This window comes from Nomascus leucogenys, chromosome 4 (genome assembly GCF_006542625.1).
Source record: "Nomascus leucogenys isolate Asia chromosome 4, Asia_NLE_v1, whole genome shotgun sequence".
NCBI classification, from domain to species: domain Eukaryota; kingdom Metazoa; phylum Chordata; class Mammalia; order Primates; family Hylobatidae; genus Nomascus; species Nomascus leucogenys.
In genome coordinates this window covers 29,237,542-29,255,216 of record NC_044384.1, presented here as the reverse complement: position 1 = coordinate 29,255,216, position 17,675 = coordinate 29,237,542, and the positions used below count along the sequence as shown (strand labels likewise).

The window sequence follows — 17,675 nt, the reverse complement described above, 5'->3', positions numbered from 1 at the left end:
GTGGCTAATGTGCGTGTTTGTGTCCTAGTGTGGCAGGCCAATTCTCCCTGACAATTGCCCAGACAGGCCTGCATGCCAGGCACACAGACAGGCCTGCATAGCTCTCCAGTTACACAGACAAATTTCCACAGCACTGCCTTAACATTGAGCAAATAGTTAAACCTGGGGAAATCGGTGCCCAGACATCAAAGCTAGAAATGAAACATATGGTCAGTAGGAGCCTTTCATGGGCTTCTCCCTAACCTGGAGCAAGTCAAAATAATAGAGACAGCCTTACATTCCTAGTGCCAGGACCCATCTCGGGTCAATGGAAACTGAGACAAGTCAAGGTAACAGAGGCAGCTGTTTGAATAGATTCATTGGAGAGCATAAGGCAGCTCTCTGGACCAAGCTGTAAAGGAGATAAGATAGAAATAATCACTCTGGTACTACAGTAGACAGGCCTAAAGGTACTGGGCCCTTTTAATCAAACTGAGCATTTTTTGCCTCTGATCTTCTAGTCGAAACAAAATTAGTTACCAACAGACTTAGGCAAATGCTATACTGCATATAGGCACATAACCCCAACCTATATAAGCACTAAGAAAATTGTAGCACTTTGAGTTGGTCTGGTGGAATTATCTCGGGCCTTCTCCTTGTATCCGGTTACCGCAATGAATTCCCTTATTTCCTAGTTTGTCTGCTTCTTGTTATTGGGCAAATGCAGCTGGACCCGGCTTCGTTCTGAGAATATTAGTTTTTTAAAAAATTACAAATGTAGACCAGGCGCAGTTGTTCACGCTTGTAATCCCAGCACTTTGGAAGGCCGAGGCAGGTGGATCACGAGGTCAGTAGTTCGAGACCAGCCTGACCAACACAGTGAAATCCCTTCTCTACTAAAACTACAAAAATTAGCTGAATGTGATGGTGGGCACCTGGAATCCCAGCTACTCGGGAGGCTGAGACAGGAGAATCGCTTGAACCCAGGAGGTGGAGGTTGCAGTGAGCCGAGATTGTGCCACTGCACTCTAGCCTGGGTGACAGAGCTAGACTCCGTCTCAAAAAAAAGGGAAACCCTTACAGAATAAAGATATAAAGAAAGAAAATATTTTTGTACAGTTGTGCAATGTGTGTTTTAAACTATTATAAGAGTCAAAAAGTGTTTAAAATTTTAAGTTTATAAAGTAAAAAAGTTACAATAAGCTAAAGTTATGATTGAAGAGAATTTTTTATAAATTTAATGTAGCCTAAGTGTAAAGTGTGTATAAAATCTACAGTAGTGTCCAGTAATGTCCTAGGCCTTCACATTCACTCACCACTCACTCACTGACTCACCCAGAACAACTTCCAGTCCTGCAAGCTTCATTCATGTTAAGTACCCTGTACAGGTGTACAATTAAAAAAATATATTTTAAACTGTACTTATACTGTGCCTTTTCTATGTTCAGATGTGTTTAGAGACACCAATACTTGCCATTGTGTTACAATTGCCTACAGTTTTCAATACAGTAACATGATGTACAGGTTTGTAGCTTAGGAGCGATAGGGTACCCCATAGAGCCTAGGTGTGTGGCAGGCTGTACCATCTAAGTTTGTGGAAGTGCACTCTATGATGTTCAAACAATGATGAAATCACCTAATGATACATTTCTCAGAATATATCCCTGTTGTACTTGCTGCAACCTGTGAAATTTCAACACACAGCCAAATTCTATTTTGCTTTTTTAAAGTTTTTTTTTTTTAATCTAGGTCCCAGAATAGCAAGATTTGGATCAACATAACACAAATTGATTTCTAAAATTGAGTAATTAAGAATGATTCACAAATAGAGCATTATAACCAAGTGCCCTAGGGCATTTGCAAAGCTGGGAGGCTGAATGGGTTATGGTGGCTGCCTGAGGATTCTGGGAGATGAGGTTGTCTTTCCTTCTCTGACTCTATTGCCAGCCGCTTCCTCCTCACTTCCCTAAGGCAGCAAGGGGTGCTGGATCCTTCCCAGCTAGAAGTGCCTATTGCACAAGGCATGTGGATGTAGTTAGGAGTGGGGTGGGGCTGAGGCAGTGAGGATCCCACCCCTGTCTATTCCTAGTGCATGTTCAGATAATTTTGGACAACCAGAACTTTTGACTTGTTCTACAGCAACCATCAGAGAATTATTAATAAATGCTCTTTTTGGGGGAGCTTGTAAGGTCTTTGATCTGTGGGAAGAGAAACACTTACTCTTTATTTTGTTTCTATCCTAGAGCTTGGAACAATAATCAAAGTGTGAGTCAGTGAGGGTCTGTTGGCCAGAGTTGGCAAAAAGAAATGTGAGATGAAAACCTGAAGAAATCAATAACAGAACTGAATGATGTTGCAATGGCTGGGGGTAGTGAAAAAATTTTAAATGCTTCCTCTTTCTGCACAGCGGGACATTCTCAGGGAAAGCACATTTTACGACGGACTCTCCACAGAGCAGAATATGTAATATTTCAACGTAGCAATAATACAGTCAAGGGCAATCAATAAGAAGTGCCACTTTTCTACCTGCCTTGATGAATGAAGGTGGGCTCTGGCCTCTCTCCAGTTGGTGCATTTCTGCCTGGCCTGTGCTTGTCAGCCAGGAAAGCATTCACGGCCCCTGGATCCTGCCCCAGGCTGACTTCTCAGCACCCACCTCTGAGTTGGCATGTCTTCTCTGTCACTACCAGAGAGAAGCCCCCTCAGGCTGCAGGGCTGAGCAGAAAGATACAGTGAGGCCAGCTTAAACTCCACCATCCCCAAACACTGGATCAGGCTCCCATTGGTGCAGATTAATTCCAGCCATAGCATCCTGCACAAGTGGCTCAGGAGGGAGAGCCACAAGGCCTAACGTGACAAGCGTTTCATTTTACAGGACGCTTGCTGAAGACTGGACTGGAAGAAGAGGAGATTTCAAAACACAACACAATTAGCCCCACATCACAGGTGTGTACTAAGCAAAACCACAGCCCCAGAGCAGTCTTGGTTCTGAGTTGCACCACAAAGCTGAGGGCCTGGCCGGGAGCACAGGCTGTCAATTTCAAAAGAGATTCTTAGACAGAAAGTCATCACTTATTCATGCTTCATAAGCACACACAGACATTCAAATCCCTTAAAGACAGGATGCTGCACCACTTCAATTAACAGCAAAGTGAGGCCATTTGCAGCTCAAATTCCGCCCTTTGCTGATAGTAGAAGAGCTTCCACAAGGAGGCAGTAAGCTGTCAAGCCCAATGCTACAGCGGCCAATTGAAATACAGGAAAGGGCCAGACGCAGTGGCTCACGCCTGTAATCCTAGCACTTTGGGAGGCCAAAGCAGGCAGATCACTTGAGCTCAGGAGTTTGAGACCAGCCTAGGCAACATGGCAAAACCCCATCTCTATACAAAGTACAATTAGCTGGGCATGGTGGTGTGCACCTGTAGTCCTAGCTATTTGGAGGGCTGAGGTGGGAGGATGGCTTGAGCCTGTGAGGCAGAGGTTGCAGCGAGCCAAGATCACACCACTGCCCTCCAGCCTGGGTGGCAGACCCAGACCCTGATTTCAAAACAAAACAAAACAAAAACAAAGAAATCTAGGAAAGACTAACTTCCTCAGCTCTAGGAAAGATACTTGGGCATTTTTGTGTTTTTCTTAATTTGTGGTACAAAACCAGAAAGTCTTAGTATTTGACTGTGAAAGCTGTCATAATCAAAATAGTCACTAATGTGAAGAAAACTGTAACAAATAGAGCTAGAGAAGGCCATGGGAAGAGTGTTCTCACACATGTATGCCTGAGTTTAAAAACTCAACAAAACCACAATCTTGCACAAAGGCCATCACGACCTTACACAAAAAATACTTCTGCAAGGACATTTGCCAGGCAACTGCCTGTTCAACATCAGACTGGTGGTGACCCTCATAGCCAAGGATAATTATTTCAAAACAATTGTGTAATGTATTGTACAATTCTGTAGTTTTATTTGGCATGCATATTCCCATTGCCATGCCTAGGCGCAAATAAATCTCTTTTCTTTTAAAGATCCTCTCTCTGTTATTTAGGTTGACATGAGCTTTACTTGATAGGTAAGAAGAGGTACAAATTAGAAATAGCAGACCTATCGGAGAAGGTGAAGCAGCAGCAAACTCATTATCACACGAATGGATGTTCTGTGTAGTTGGAATAAAAAGCTGGGACATTTTACTGGGACCTAAATGGTTTCAAATCAATGCCTCATACAACTGTAGGCATTAGATGGAACAAAACAAAACACCAATAGCGAAACACACAATACTGCGGTAATCATGATAACCAAGTAGGTCTCTATTGATAAAACTTTTACAAAGCCGTTGTTGACACACTGTACCTCAAGTATTGGAGGGAGATGGCCTTGGCATAACCCTTTGTCCTAACATTTATTGATGAGAATCATCTGGTTGGAAGGCCCTTGTAGAGACCACTTAGTTCAATAACTCTTAACCAGGTGACATTACTCACCCCATCTCCTGGCATGGGGCATTTGGAAATGTTTGGGTGTGGTTCTGGTTTTCATAATAACTGAGGATGGGCAGCTTTATAACTGAGAATTAGAGACCAGATGTCAAGGGGCATTAAACATCCTTAACCCCTGTATATGAGCAGTTCCACATAAGAATGATCCCAACTGAAAAGTCAGTAGTGCCTCTGTTAGTCTGTTCTCATGCTGCTAATAAAGACATACCTGAGACTGAGTAATTTATAAAGGAAAGAGGTTTAATTGACTCACAGTTCCATATGGCTGGGGAGACCTCACAATCATACCAGAAGGCGAATGAAGAGCGAAGTCACATCTTACATGTTGGCAGGCAAGAGAGTTTGTGCAAGGGAACACCCATCTATAAAACCATCAGATCTCATGAGACTTATTCACTACCACGAGAATGGTATAGGGGAAACCACCCCATGATTCAATTATCTCCACCTGGCCCTACCCTTGACGTGTGGAGATTATTACAATTCAAAGGGAGAGTCAGGTGGGGACAGAGCCAAATCATATCAACCTCCATTGGGAAACACTAACTTAGACCAATCACCCCATTATACAGATGAGAAAGCTGAAACTTCAGGTTATGAAGTTTTTTTATCTAAGACCACCCAGGTCAGTGACAAAGCTGGGCCCAGGACCCAAGATTCCTGACTCGCACTTCAGGGTATCCTTCCTTAAGTTTCCAGTGACCACCTTTCATAAAATTAGGACTGAGTTTGACAAGTGGGAGGGCACACCTGTGTAAACCAAAAGTATCTGAGACAGGTCTTAGTCAATTTAGAAAGTTTATTTTGCTAAGGTTAAGGAAGGACCATGACACAGCCTCAGGAGGTCCTGACAACATGTGCCCAAGGGGGTTGGGGTGCAGCTTGGTTTTATACATTTTAGGGAGATATGAGACATCAATCAATACATGTAAGGTGTATATTGGTTTGGTCTAGAAAGGTGGGACAACTCAGGGGTGGGGGGCTTCCATGTTATTGGTAGATTTAAAGATTTTTTGATTGGCAATTCATTAAAAGTTATTATCAATAGAAAGGAATGTCTGGGTTATGATAAAGGTTTGTGGAGACCAAGTATTTATCAGGCAGATGAAGCCCCCAGGTAGCAGGCTTCAGAGAGAATGGATTGCAAATGTTTCTTATCAGACGTAAAGAGTCTGTTTTGTCAGTAATTCAAAAGGGAGGGGGGTATAATGAGGCATGTCCAGCTCCCCATTCCCATCATGGCCTGAACTAACTAGTTGTTCAGGTTAACTTTGGAATGCCCTTGGCCCCAAGGAGGGGTCTATTCAGATGGTTGGGGGGGCCTTAGAATTTTATTTTTGGTTTATACCTGGGACAACAGGATAGCATTTTAAATCAGGACTGCCCCGAGAGTGCCTCCCAGCTCTGTATTAGGCTGACTTGGTGCCTGTGCTCCAAAGCCTCACCTGCTGAGATCCACTAACAAGGCAGTCTTGGTGAGTGGGCCAGATGGTGGAGAATTGTTGTTTTATCACAGGGAGGAGGAGATGCTGAAACTCTGGGTCCTCCAGGAGAGGTGCCATGGTCATAGCAGGCCCTGCACCCCACAGGCAAAGCTTCTTGCTCCTCTCTGGGGGTAGAACTTTCTGCACTCCAGACAAATGGATAAGGCATAAAACAGTAGGTTCACCTGCAGCCATCAGACAACAGGCATTTGATTTTTTACATGCTTTTTTGTAAAGCCACATGCAACTCTCTCCAGGCATCCTTTGAGAATGACATCGTCTTTAAAACTCTGCATGGCAATCCCTGACACACTGCTGTGATGCCCAGGGAAGACAGGGCGACCTGGAAGTCCAACTACTTCCTTAAGGTCATCCAACATTTGGATGATTATCCAAAATGCTTCATTGTGGGAGTGAACAATGTGGGCTCTGAGCAGATGCAGCAGATCCAAATGTCCCTGCAAGGGAAGGCTGGCAGACAAGAGCACCATGATGCATGAGGCTATCCAAGGACATCTGGAAAACAACCCAGCTCTGGAGAAACCATTGCCTCATTTCATTTCCGGGGGAATGTGGGTTTTGTGTTCACCAAGGAGGACCTCACTGAGATCAGGGACATGCGGCCACTTATGCTGGTGCCATTGCCCCATGTGAAGTCACTATGCTCACCTGGAACCCTGGTCTGGGGCCCAAGAAGACCTTTCTTACAGGTTTTTGGCATCAGGAACTAAGATGTTCAGGGGCTCTGTTGAAATCCTGAGTGAGGGGCCACTGATTAAGACTGGAGACAAAGTGGGAGCCAGTGAAGCCACACTGGTGAACATGCAGAACATCTCCCCCTCCTCCTTTGAGCTGATCATCCAGCTGGTGTTTGACAACTGCAGCATCTACAACCCTGAAGTGCTTGACAAGGCAGAGGAAACTGCATTCTTGCTTCCTGGAGGGTGTCTGCAATGTTCCCAGTGTCTGTCTGCAGATTGGTTACCCAACTGTTGCATCAGTTCCCTATTCTATCATCAGCAGGTACAAATGGGTGCTGGCTTTGTCTGTGGAGACTGATTACACCTTCCTGCTTGCTGGAAAGGTCAAGGCCATCTTTGCTGCTCCATCTGCATTTGTGGCTGCTGCTCCTGTGGACACTGCTGCTACTACTGCTGCTGCAGCCCCAGACAAAATTGAAGCCAAGGAAGAGTCAGGGGAGGATATGGAATTTGGTCTCTGACTAATCACCGAAAAGCAACAAACTCAGCTAGCTTTATTTGCAAAACCAGGAAATAAAGGCTTGCTTCTTTTAAAAAGAAAAGAAAAAAGACACATGCAAACAAAAAAGAAATGACCCCCTGAGGTGAGGTAGTGTTTTTCAGTTTTTCAGCTGAAACAGAGAACAAAAGTTATTTAAAGAGCTTGCAACTTTCTGATGATGACTCTTGCTTGAAATGCTTGGCCTGTCCTGAATTCCCCGTGCTTTGTACCTTCCATGGCATGGATCATGTTTGTTCTTCCTCTGTAATAATTTGTGCACACTTAGCTGCTCCTGGTGTTAGATCCCAAGCTCTGCAGTGCAGACTCTATTTTAGCATCTTAAGCCAACACAGTGCCTCACATAGGCACACAGTAGACTTTTCAAAAATGCTTGTTGCATAAACAAGCGCAGACCAACTAACTCAGAACTGAGCCTTTTTCTTTCTGCTGCTGCTATGCTGGGGCACTCACAGATATGGGGACCATGTCACTCTCCTTTCATTCCTTAAGGTTTCTCATATGGTTTGGATATTTGTCCATTCTAAAATCTCATGTTGAATTGTGATCCCTGATGTTGGAGGTGAGGCCTCATGAGAGGTGTTTGGGTCATGGGAGAGTGTCCTTCATGAATGGCTGGGTCCTATGTGTAACAAGAGTGAGTTCTCACTCTATTAGTTCACTTGAGATTTGATTGTTTAAAAAAATCCGGCACCTCCCCTCTCTCTCTTGCTCCCTCTCCTGCCATGTGATATGCTGGCTCCCCTTCCCTTCCACCATGATTGTAAGCTTCCTGAGGCCTCACCATAAGCCAGGCAGATGCTGGTGCCATGCTCATATGGCCTGCAGAACTATGGGCTGAATAAACCTCTTTTCTTTATAAATTACCCAGTCTCAGGTATTCCTTTATAGCAACACAAATGGACTAATATAATATCAAATAGGTCTAGAGTCAGATGGTTGGAGTTGAACCCTGCCTGTACTGTTGACTGTTTGACCTTGAAGAAATTACTTGATCTCTTTGGGCTTCAGGGTCCATATCTGTACAATGACCATGATAACTGTACTTATAAGACTGCTGAGAGGATTCAGTATGGGATAATACATGTGTCACTCCAGAGTATTTTCCAATACCAAAAACCAATTCTCCAATTCTCTGGACACCAACTGGGTGTCCTACAATTTGATTCAATTCTGACAGTAACTCTAAATAGTTAGTGTCACGTTCCACAGATTTAAGGGTTCAGTCCCACAAGACTGCCTCAACTGCAGACACCAGTCACAAGTCCAGGGTCACTGAACTTCTGATCAATTGGCTATACATGTGCAGTTCCCACAACCCTCTCCTCAGGTTCAATAATCTGCTAGAATGCATTTCAGATCTCAGAAAAATATTTTTGTTTACTGGCTTATTGTAAAGTATACAACTCAGGAACAGCCAAACAGAAAAGGTGCACAGGGCAAGGTCTGGGGAGTGCAGAGCGTTTCTGTGCCCTCTCTGGGTGCACTACTCTCCGAGCACCTCCATGTGTTTGCCAACTTGAAATCTCTCCAAATCTCATTGTTCAATAGTTTTTATAGAGCTCAATCTCCAGCCCTCCCCCAGAGGGTAGTAGGTGGGGCTGAAGGTTCCCACTCTCTAATCACTCCATCTTTCTGGTGATCAACCCCTTCCTGAGGCTACCTAGTCACTGCATTAGCATAAACTCAGGTGTGACTGAAAGGGGTTCCTTATGAATAACAACAATTCATTATTCAGAAAATTCCAACAGTTTTGGGAGCACCGTGTTGGCAACTGGAGACAAAGACCAAATATATTTCTTGTTATACTTAGCACAGTGCCTGGCTGATGTCATAACCGTTAGTGGATGAATGTTATCTGTCATCATCAACATCACCATTACCTTCCTCAGTTAAGTCTACTGTCTTGCAGTTGAGGTTTTCTAAGGTGTAGACTGAAGATATGAATCACAGTTTTTCATTAAAATAGGAAAGCACTCAGAAAAATACAAGGGTCAGGACACGGAGACCTGACATTCAAAATCTGTTAATTTCAAACAAAATGTCTCAGCCTGAAAGGCCACACTCAAGACAATAGACCATATGGTGGCTTGGTTGGTGGCATCAGGCAGAGTGCTGGAAGAATAATTCTTAGGCCAAACTGTTTTTAATTTAAATGATCTGGAAAGGAGAGTAAGCCACACATTAAGTACACCCAGAGGTGTGTTAAGCATTAAAGACAACTCAGAAATAATAAGACGTTAAAAAATACTTGTCTCCAAGATGAAAAATAAAGTATCATTTGACAGAGAATCTTGAGAATGCCAATCCATGTTAATTAGCATGGGTTTCTGAGTCCCTGGCTTGACAGCAATAATTTTCAGGCAGGCTAAGATTTTAATTAAAATGGAAGAAGAATTACTGCAGTCTCTTGAGTGCTGACAATCAACAAGAAACTCATCAGGTTGGAAGAAGCTGGTGAGAATTTGCAGGTGGTTGGAATAACGTCAGGTGAAACTTCTTATGGTTCTAGGCGTCCTTAGAAATTATTAGTTTAAGACTATTATTTTACAGGAAAAGAAATGAAAGTCTTGGGAGGTGATGTGATTTGCCCACATCCTACACAGTAAGTTAGTGACATAATTCAGTCAGCCAACCTCCACTCAGCACTCCCCTCACTTACACCATTTTAAGGAACCTCGTATAAGTTGGAGGTGGCTCCTCCTGTCTCTCAGCTTTTTTCTATTTCCAGTCTTAAAAGAGGAGATTTTTTTCAGATGCAGATAATTTTTGATATGCTCATTATATTTCCTGAGTTTTGAATGCTTTGAACATTTTTATATAATAAAACAATCTCCCATTATGGGAAATATGTAATTCTTTTCTTCCAGAGTCTCTCTATGCAACTTTCTTGATAGACATTTACCTATAAAGGTAGATTTTTTTTTAATAACTAAAGGAGATTTCAATCGTCCATGTCCCATCAGATCCTGCTGGCACCTCGAAGTCAAGGCCTCTATTTCCTTCTTCACCCAGAAAAGACACACTGGGTTGTGGGCCTGGCATCAGACTGGCTCTAACCTTCTGTGATACACGTTACCCTTCTTGGTCTCAGTTTTCCCCTCTGCAAAGAAGAGTTTGGGAAAGTTGAAGGCCAAGATCTATCCTAGTCTCGCAGCTGGTGTCCCACACTTACTTTGTTTAAAAGCCAGCTCTGGCCGGGCGCGGTGGCTCACGCCTGTAATCCCAGCACTTTGGGAGGCCGAGGCGGGCGGATCACGAGGTCAGGAGATCGAGACCATCCTGGCTAACACGGTGAAACCCCGTCTCTACTAAAAATACAAAAAAAATTAGCTGGGCGCGGTAGCAGGCGCCTGTAGTCCCAACTACTCTGGAGGCTGAGGCAGGAAAATGGCGTGAACCTAGAAGGCGGAGCTTGCAGTGAGCCAAGATAGCGCCACTGCAGTCGGGCCTTGGCAGCAGAGCAAGACTCTGTCTCAAAAAAAAAAAAAAGCCAGTTCTGCCCTTGCAAACTTACCAAACTGACTGGGGTCATATGGATTTTGCAGCAGAATGAAATGTGAAATTAATGTTTTTCCCATTAATAAATTATACAAGACTCAGAGGCATCTTCCCCCAAAGGCCCTTACTTGGAAAAATTTCTCCCCCTCTGTTAAATATATCAGAAACTAAACTGTAAAGAAGTTATATGGACTCATATATGAGTGAAGGATACATTCACTCCTACAGGAAGATGGGAGTAAGAACAACTTGAAACAGATACAATGGAAACAAATCCATTCCCTGCTATTCCTTGAAATGCAGAAAGTAAAACATAAATGGCACTCATTAGAGGGGAGGAAAGAGCACAGTCAGGAAGCTGTGTTGGGGAAACTACTCCAGGTCTTTTTGCATCCCCAACTTTGAGCTCGGCCTTTATTTGTTGTATTATTAATAACAAAGATAATTTGTTTTGAATTTCCACCATAAGGTAGGTCCAAATGCTTTTCAAATATCAAGATCTATTATTATAATCACTACCACCATCTTTATTATCATCATCAACATCACGTAGGATCCATCTCTGCATTCCCTGAACATAAATGGGGACAACGTTGTGCTTTTCACTCTAATCTTGTGGTTGCGGTTAGAGTAGTGGTCGTGCAAGCCACTGACGGTAATGAGATGGACTCTTGCTATGAAAATTCAAGTCCAAAAAAAAGTAGAGAAGATCTTCCTTCTCTCCCTAAGTTGCCCAGGTCTAAATATACTGACAAAGAAGATGTCTAAAATATAGCGTTAGCCACAAGGAGGAAGTTGCAAAATAGCGTGTACATGTATGATAGCCTTTTTGTTAAAAACATCAGCAAATCTCCATGTTAGGATATGCATAGAAAAAGATTTTGAAGAATAGATACAAAATCTTTTACAGTGATTATTTTTATGAGGATGTAATTATGGAAGATGTTAGTTTTCTAGTTTCTATATTTCCAAAATTTTTCAGTAACAAATCATATATAATTAGAAAACTGAAGTTTAAAACAAAAGTTTTTCAGGAAAGCAATCTTCCCCTCTTTATTATCACAAGAGATTCTTTCCTTCATACAATGATTTAACACTTTACCCGGCATAAGTGATGAGTATGGGGGGTTTATTATACTTTTCTTTGTATTTTTATATTGTTTGAAAGTATCCATAAGCTTTTGCACACACACACAGAATGAAAACACTGAAGACATTACTAACCTTTATATTGAGAGAGATCTATAATTTTTCTGAATACGAAAGTGAATTTTAAATTCAAATATTGCTGGTGATTATGAAAGTCCCCCATTGTTTTAGTCTATTCAGGCCACTGCAATAAAATATCATAGTGGGTGACCTATAAGCAACAGAACTTTATTGCACACACTTCTAGAGGCACATTGGGTTGGGGGCCTGGCATCAGACTGGCTCTGGATCTAGGAAGTCCAAGATCAAGGTGCTAACAGATTCAGTGTCTGGCAAGAGCCTGATTTCTGGTTCATAAATGGTGACTTTTCTGCTTGTCCTCACATGGTGGAAGGAGCAAGAGGTCTCTCTCTCAGGCCCCTTTTATAAGGGCGTAATCCCATTCATGAGAGTTCTGCCCCCATGAGCTAATCACCTCCCAAAGGCCCCGCCCTTAACCTCAGAGGTTAGGATTTCAATATGTGAGTATTGAAGAGACACAAATATTCAAACCATAGCACTCATTAATCTATGCCCCCATAACGACTGACAACATGGTGACATGCAGTATAAATGTAAACATATAGCTACATAGAGATATTTAGTTAGTTTTTATTTGAAATGAGACCATACTACAAAAAATAAAATATCTATTGGGATTAGTGGTTGCCTAGGGCTGAGACAGGGATGTGGGGATATTACAGCCTGAGCTGAGGAGTGAATACTGGTGGGTACTGGGCTCTTTTTTGGGTGATGAAAATGTTCCAAAATTATATTGTGATAATGACTGCATAGCTCTGTGAATATACTTAAAACATTAGATTGCACACTTTAAATAGGTAAATTGTATGTATGTGAATTATATTGCAATAAAGCTATTTTAAAAAAACCTCAAATTCTTGGGGCTCTTGTTTCTTCTGGCTGTGTACTAAACAGAGGCATCTGAGAAAATATAAGGATACATCTCTGCCAGGTGCGGTGGCTCACGCCTGTAATCCCAGCACTTTGGGAGGCCGAGCAGGCAGATCACTTGAGGCCAGGAGTTCAATACCAGTCTGGACAACATAGCAAAACCCCGTCTCTACTCAAAGTACAAAAATTAGCTGGACATGGTGGTACATGCCTGTAATCCCAGCTACTCGGATGCTGAGGCAGGAGAATCACTTGAATCCGGGAGGCAGAGGTTGCGGTGGGCTGAGATTGCGCCACTTCACTGCAGCCTGTGACAGAGCAAGAATCCCTCTAAAAAAAAAAAAAAAAAAGACACATCTCATAAATAGGGAATAACCATCTTTATGGTAAGAAGCAAACCATAATGAGCAGGACCACAATGAGGCATATTGGCCACCTACATTCGTATGAGTCTTATATTTCATAAGTAGAGAGAGTCCAGATCCAGGCTGGCTAACTTAGCCAAGCCAGTCACATAGGCAAGGGAGTGATGTGTAGGAGAACAGATCACACTGATCCTAATGGACCAAGGTAGAACTGTCCTGGCCACAGTCAGGCCAGTCATGTTCCCAGCTGCTTAAGGCAGGGAAGGCCCCAGAGTCAGCAAGACTTTAGGGACTCAAGGGGGACCATTTGAGGTATGTGTGGTGGCTCCAGCAAAGTTCTTACACAATTGCAAGCTTCACTCGCCAAGGTCTTGAATGGCTCCACCAAACATTAAACAGCAGGCATGGTTGTTACAGGCCTGGCTTACAGAGATTAAGATCCATCCTCACATCTCAGGGGTGGGTTCCTTCTCCTCCAAGGGCTCTGGTGTAGAGATGAGGGCAAATAATAAATTGGCTGAGATTAAATTCTGCCGCTCCCATCTTCGTCAGAACTGTGACTGGAGAGAGATTGAATTATGGAATAATAAGAGAAGTACTATTTCCTGCATATCTGAGTTTGGGGACTGAAATTTATCTATGCTATGCTATATATGAAGGGAACACTTTGATGGTCAGAAACAGACCATAATGAATGTGACTGCATAAAGATGAGTGTAATTGGGGCTCAAGGTGAATACCACATTTTAGGAATTCCTGGATTCTAGTTCTAATCTCTCCTCTAAAAAAAAACCTTCACCAGTTTCACAGACATATTAACCAACATTTGCTAAGTTTTGTAACCTATGAATGAGAAAATTCTGTAATGGTAATATCTCTTTGCCACCAACAAGTGACATGCAGAGGCCAGAGGAACTTGCCTGGGGGAAGAGGGCAAGACTATGAGTCACCAGATGGAATAGGAACATGGTGGTTTTAGAACATGTCCATAAACATTTTGAGACTCTTCCCAACAAAACCTGGAGTCTAATTCCCTTCCCCTTAAGTATGGGGCAACTTGAGTGATTTGCTTCTAAGTGGTAGAAGGCAGTAGAAAAGATGCTGCATGACTTCCAAGGCTAGGTCATAAAAGGGTGTGCATGGGCACATTTGCCCTTGGAATCCAGCCACCATGCTGTGAAGAAACCCAGGTCTCCTTGGAAGGCTGTCAGCAGGTGTTCTGGCCAGCAGGCCCTGCTGAGTTTCCAGCTGACAGGCAGCATCCACCATCACACATGGGAATAGGAAAGACTTTGAGATGACCCCAGCCTCAGCCATCATTTAACGGCAACTGCATGAGAGACCCTGAGCAAGGACCACTTCGCTGATCCCAGCAACCTGCAAAACTAGAAGAGATAACAATAAAAGGTGTTTGTTCATATTTTATGCTACAAAGTTTGAGGTGATTTGTTACACAGCAACATATAAGCAGGATGAAGAATGTGCTGACTGGTCTACTTTTTAGCAAGCCAATGTAACGAGGGGACAGGACACTGAATTGGCAGTAAGGAATGTACTGTGCTTTGCTCCCGCCTCAGTCAAAGCTGACTATGTGCTTAGGACAAGTAACTCTGCCTCTTCTCGGCCTCATTTCCCTCAAGTGCAACACAAGGATTCACTGTCTCAGCCTGGATATCCACATTCCTCACAGCAGGAGGCAGAAGGAGCTGACTTTTAGGGCTATAGAATTTTAGATCATATACTGCAAGACTTCCCGAAGTATTTTCCAATCATGAGAAATTAACAGGTATTATTTCATCGAGTTCATTTTTAACACATAAACATGAGATGTGTTTGAACTATTAGGCAGGTTTCTTTACTACAGGACTTCTCATGGTCTTCAATGTGTTCAGGTGCTCTGTGGCTCTCTAAGAAACGGAAATGGGAAGAAGCACTCCTCAAACCTCCTTCATTATGTAAACTTTTTTCTTTGTTGAGCTTTTCATGGGACTAGGATTCTGCTTAATGTACTCTGAGATTGCTTTCAATTATTCATAGTAAAATAATCAAAACCAATATTTATCTCCCCAGAACTATCCATAAATTATGAAATAGCTGTGGGGTTTGGTACAAGTGGGCATTTGTATCTCCCAATGCCTGATTGTTTACTTTAGAGGCATGTCTCGTTGATTTCCTCTGAGAAATCCTAGGAGGAAGGACATTCCAAGGCCTCAGACCCTGGGGATATCTGAGGGATGCTGGAGAGGAACAAAGCTAGGCTGGAGGGAGTTATGGCTCTCGGCCTCGGTTACTGCAGTTACCATATGCCAGACATTGTGCCAGGCACTGGGGAGATAAGGATGAACAAGGCAATGGCTTCCCTCAAGGGTCTCACAGTCTAGTGAGGGGAACAGACAAGTAAACAGCATCTTAGTCAGCTTGAGCTGCTGTAACAAAATACCATCTCCTGGATGAGTTAAACAACAGAAATTTATTCTTCACAGTTCTGGAGGCTGGAAGTCCAAGATCAAGTTGACAGCATGGTTGGGTTCTGGTGAGGGCTCTCTTCTTGGCTTGTTGACAGCCACCTTCTCATCATGTTCTCACATTGCACAAAAAGAACCAGGTATACCTTCCTTTTATAAAAACACTGATTCCATGGCATCCAAATCTAACTACCTCCCAAAGGCCCCATCTCCATATATATCACATTGGGAGTTAGGGCTCCAATTATGAATTTTGCAGGGGACACCATTCAGTCCATAGCATGTGACATGTTAAAAAATAAGCCCCAGCTACAGGGGGAACCTGGAACTACAAAGGAGGTGGCCCGTTCCACCTGACAGAGTCAAGTAAATCTTACAGGAGATAATTCTTGAGCTGAATCTTGAAACATCAGGAAGAGTTCTTATTGTTGTGTAATTAATTACCACAAACACAGCAGCTTAAAACAATGCATATTTATTATCTCATGGTTTCTGTGGTTCAGGAGTCCAGGTGAAGCTTAGCTGTGTTCTCCACTCAGGGTCTCACAAGGTAGAAATTCAGGTGTCAGGCAGCTGTGGTTCTTATCTAGAGCTTGGAGACCTCTTCCAAACTTACTGAGATTGTTGGCAGAATTCTGTTACGTGTCACTGTAGGATTGAAGTCCCTACTTCCTTTCTGGCTGTTGATCAGAGACTCTCTCCACTTCTTGAGCCTACTCTCACATGGCTTCTCACAATATGGAAGCTTAAGTCTCCAAAGCCAGCAGGGCCACATCTTTCTGATGTGTCACCATCTATTAAAAGCCCTTCCAATTAGGTCAGGCCCACCCAGGATACTCTCCCTTTTGATTAACTCAAAGTCAGCTAAACAGTAACACAATTATGATGACATTTCATCATATTAATTGATTTGGCCCATATTCAAGAGGGGGAGACTGTATAAAGGCAAGAGTCATTGGGAGTCATCTTTGGATTCCGCTGACCTCAACAGTGAAGGTTGGGGAGAACATTCGAGGCAGAGAAAGCAGGATGGACAAAGGAATGGCAGAGGGAAGCAACTCAGGACTTTTGGTGTTCTCAAGTGGTTCCATGTGAATGGAACATAAGGCAAGGACAGAAATGGAGATGCAGAGGGTCATAGACAGACAGAAAGCATATGTCATGGGAAACTCACCAGACCAGGCTAGGGAGCTTAGATTTTATTCTGTAGGTGAAGGAGATTCATTGAAGAATCATAACAAGGGGCTATGAGGATGATAAATATGCTTTAGACAGAACATTCTGGAAGCATTAGTAATGATGAATTGGAGTGGAATAAACCTGAAGGCTGGGAGGCCATTGTGCTTATCTAGGTTGCAAACAGGATCTCGATGCTCATTAATTTCTGCCCTGGCAGCACAGCTCTTTGGGAGTCACTGAGATCTAGCCTTAGGTGCAAATCCAGAACAAGGCTGCCATTATATCAAAACGCTCTGAGCTACTAATGAGTGAGGGTCTGGAGTTAACGCAGTTGCTAATAGCTTAGTATCTGGGGTATGTGAAATGAACCCAAAGGTTCAAGCCTTCCTCTGGTCACATCTCCTTTTGCCTTGTCTCCATGACTGTATGTAGCTCTGTGTTGAATCCCAGATATGTGTTACAGGTACCCCAAAGGAGAACTGTGCTGAGGAATCTACTGTGTAAACCACAGCCTGAACTAGGCCAGACCATTCTGCCATGAAGACAAGACCACCCTTTCCCACTTTCACTTATGGACATGGTTCTGCTCTTCACAGAAGGAGCTCTGGATCCATGAATTCTGCCATTCACCCAACTCCAAACTCGCAGCACTGTTCAGAGGAGAATGGCTAAAGCACACTCTCTCTCTTCTCTAGACCCATGCAAACAGTGCCAATGAGCCCGTCAATCTTTCCCACCAGTCATGGGTGCAACCTCAGAGTCCTCTTCTACACAGGACTCCAGACAGTCACTCTTATGCATTAGAATTAGTCATCAAGATGAAAGCCATCCATCATTCACAGCTGGAGGG

General features: G+C 43.2%; 1 pseudogene; it reads left to right on the top strand.

Annotated features, from left to right (window-relative positions):
- Positions 1 to 6,275: 6,275 nt before the first annotated feature.
- LOC100596991 lies at positions 6,276 to 7,177 on the top strand (annotated as a pseudogene).
- Positions 7,178 to 17,675: the final 10,498 nt, after the last annotated feature.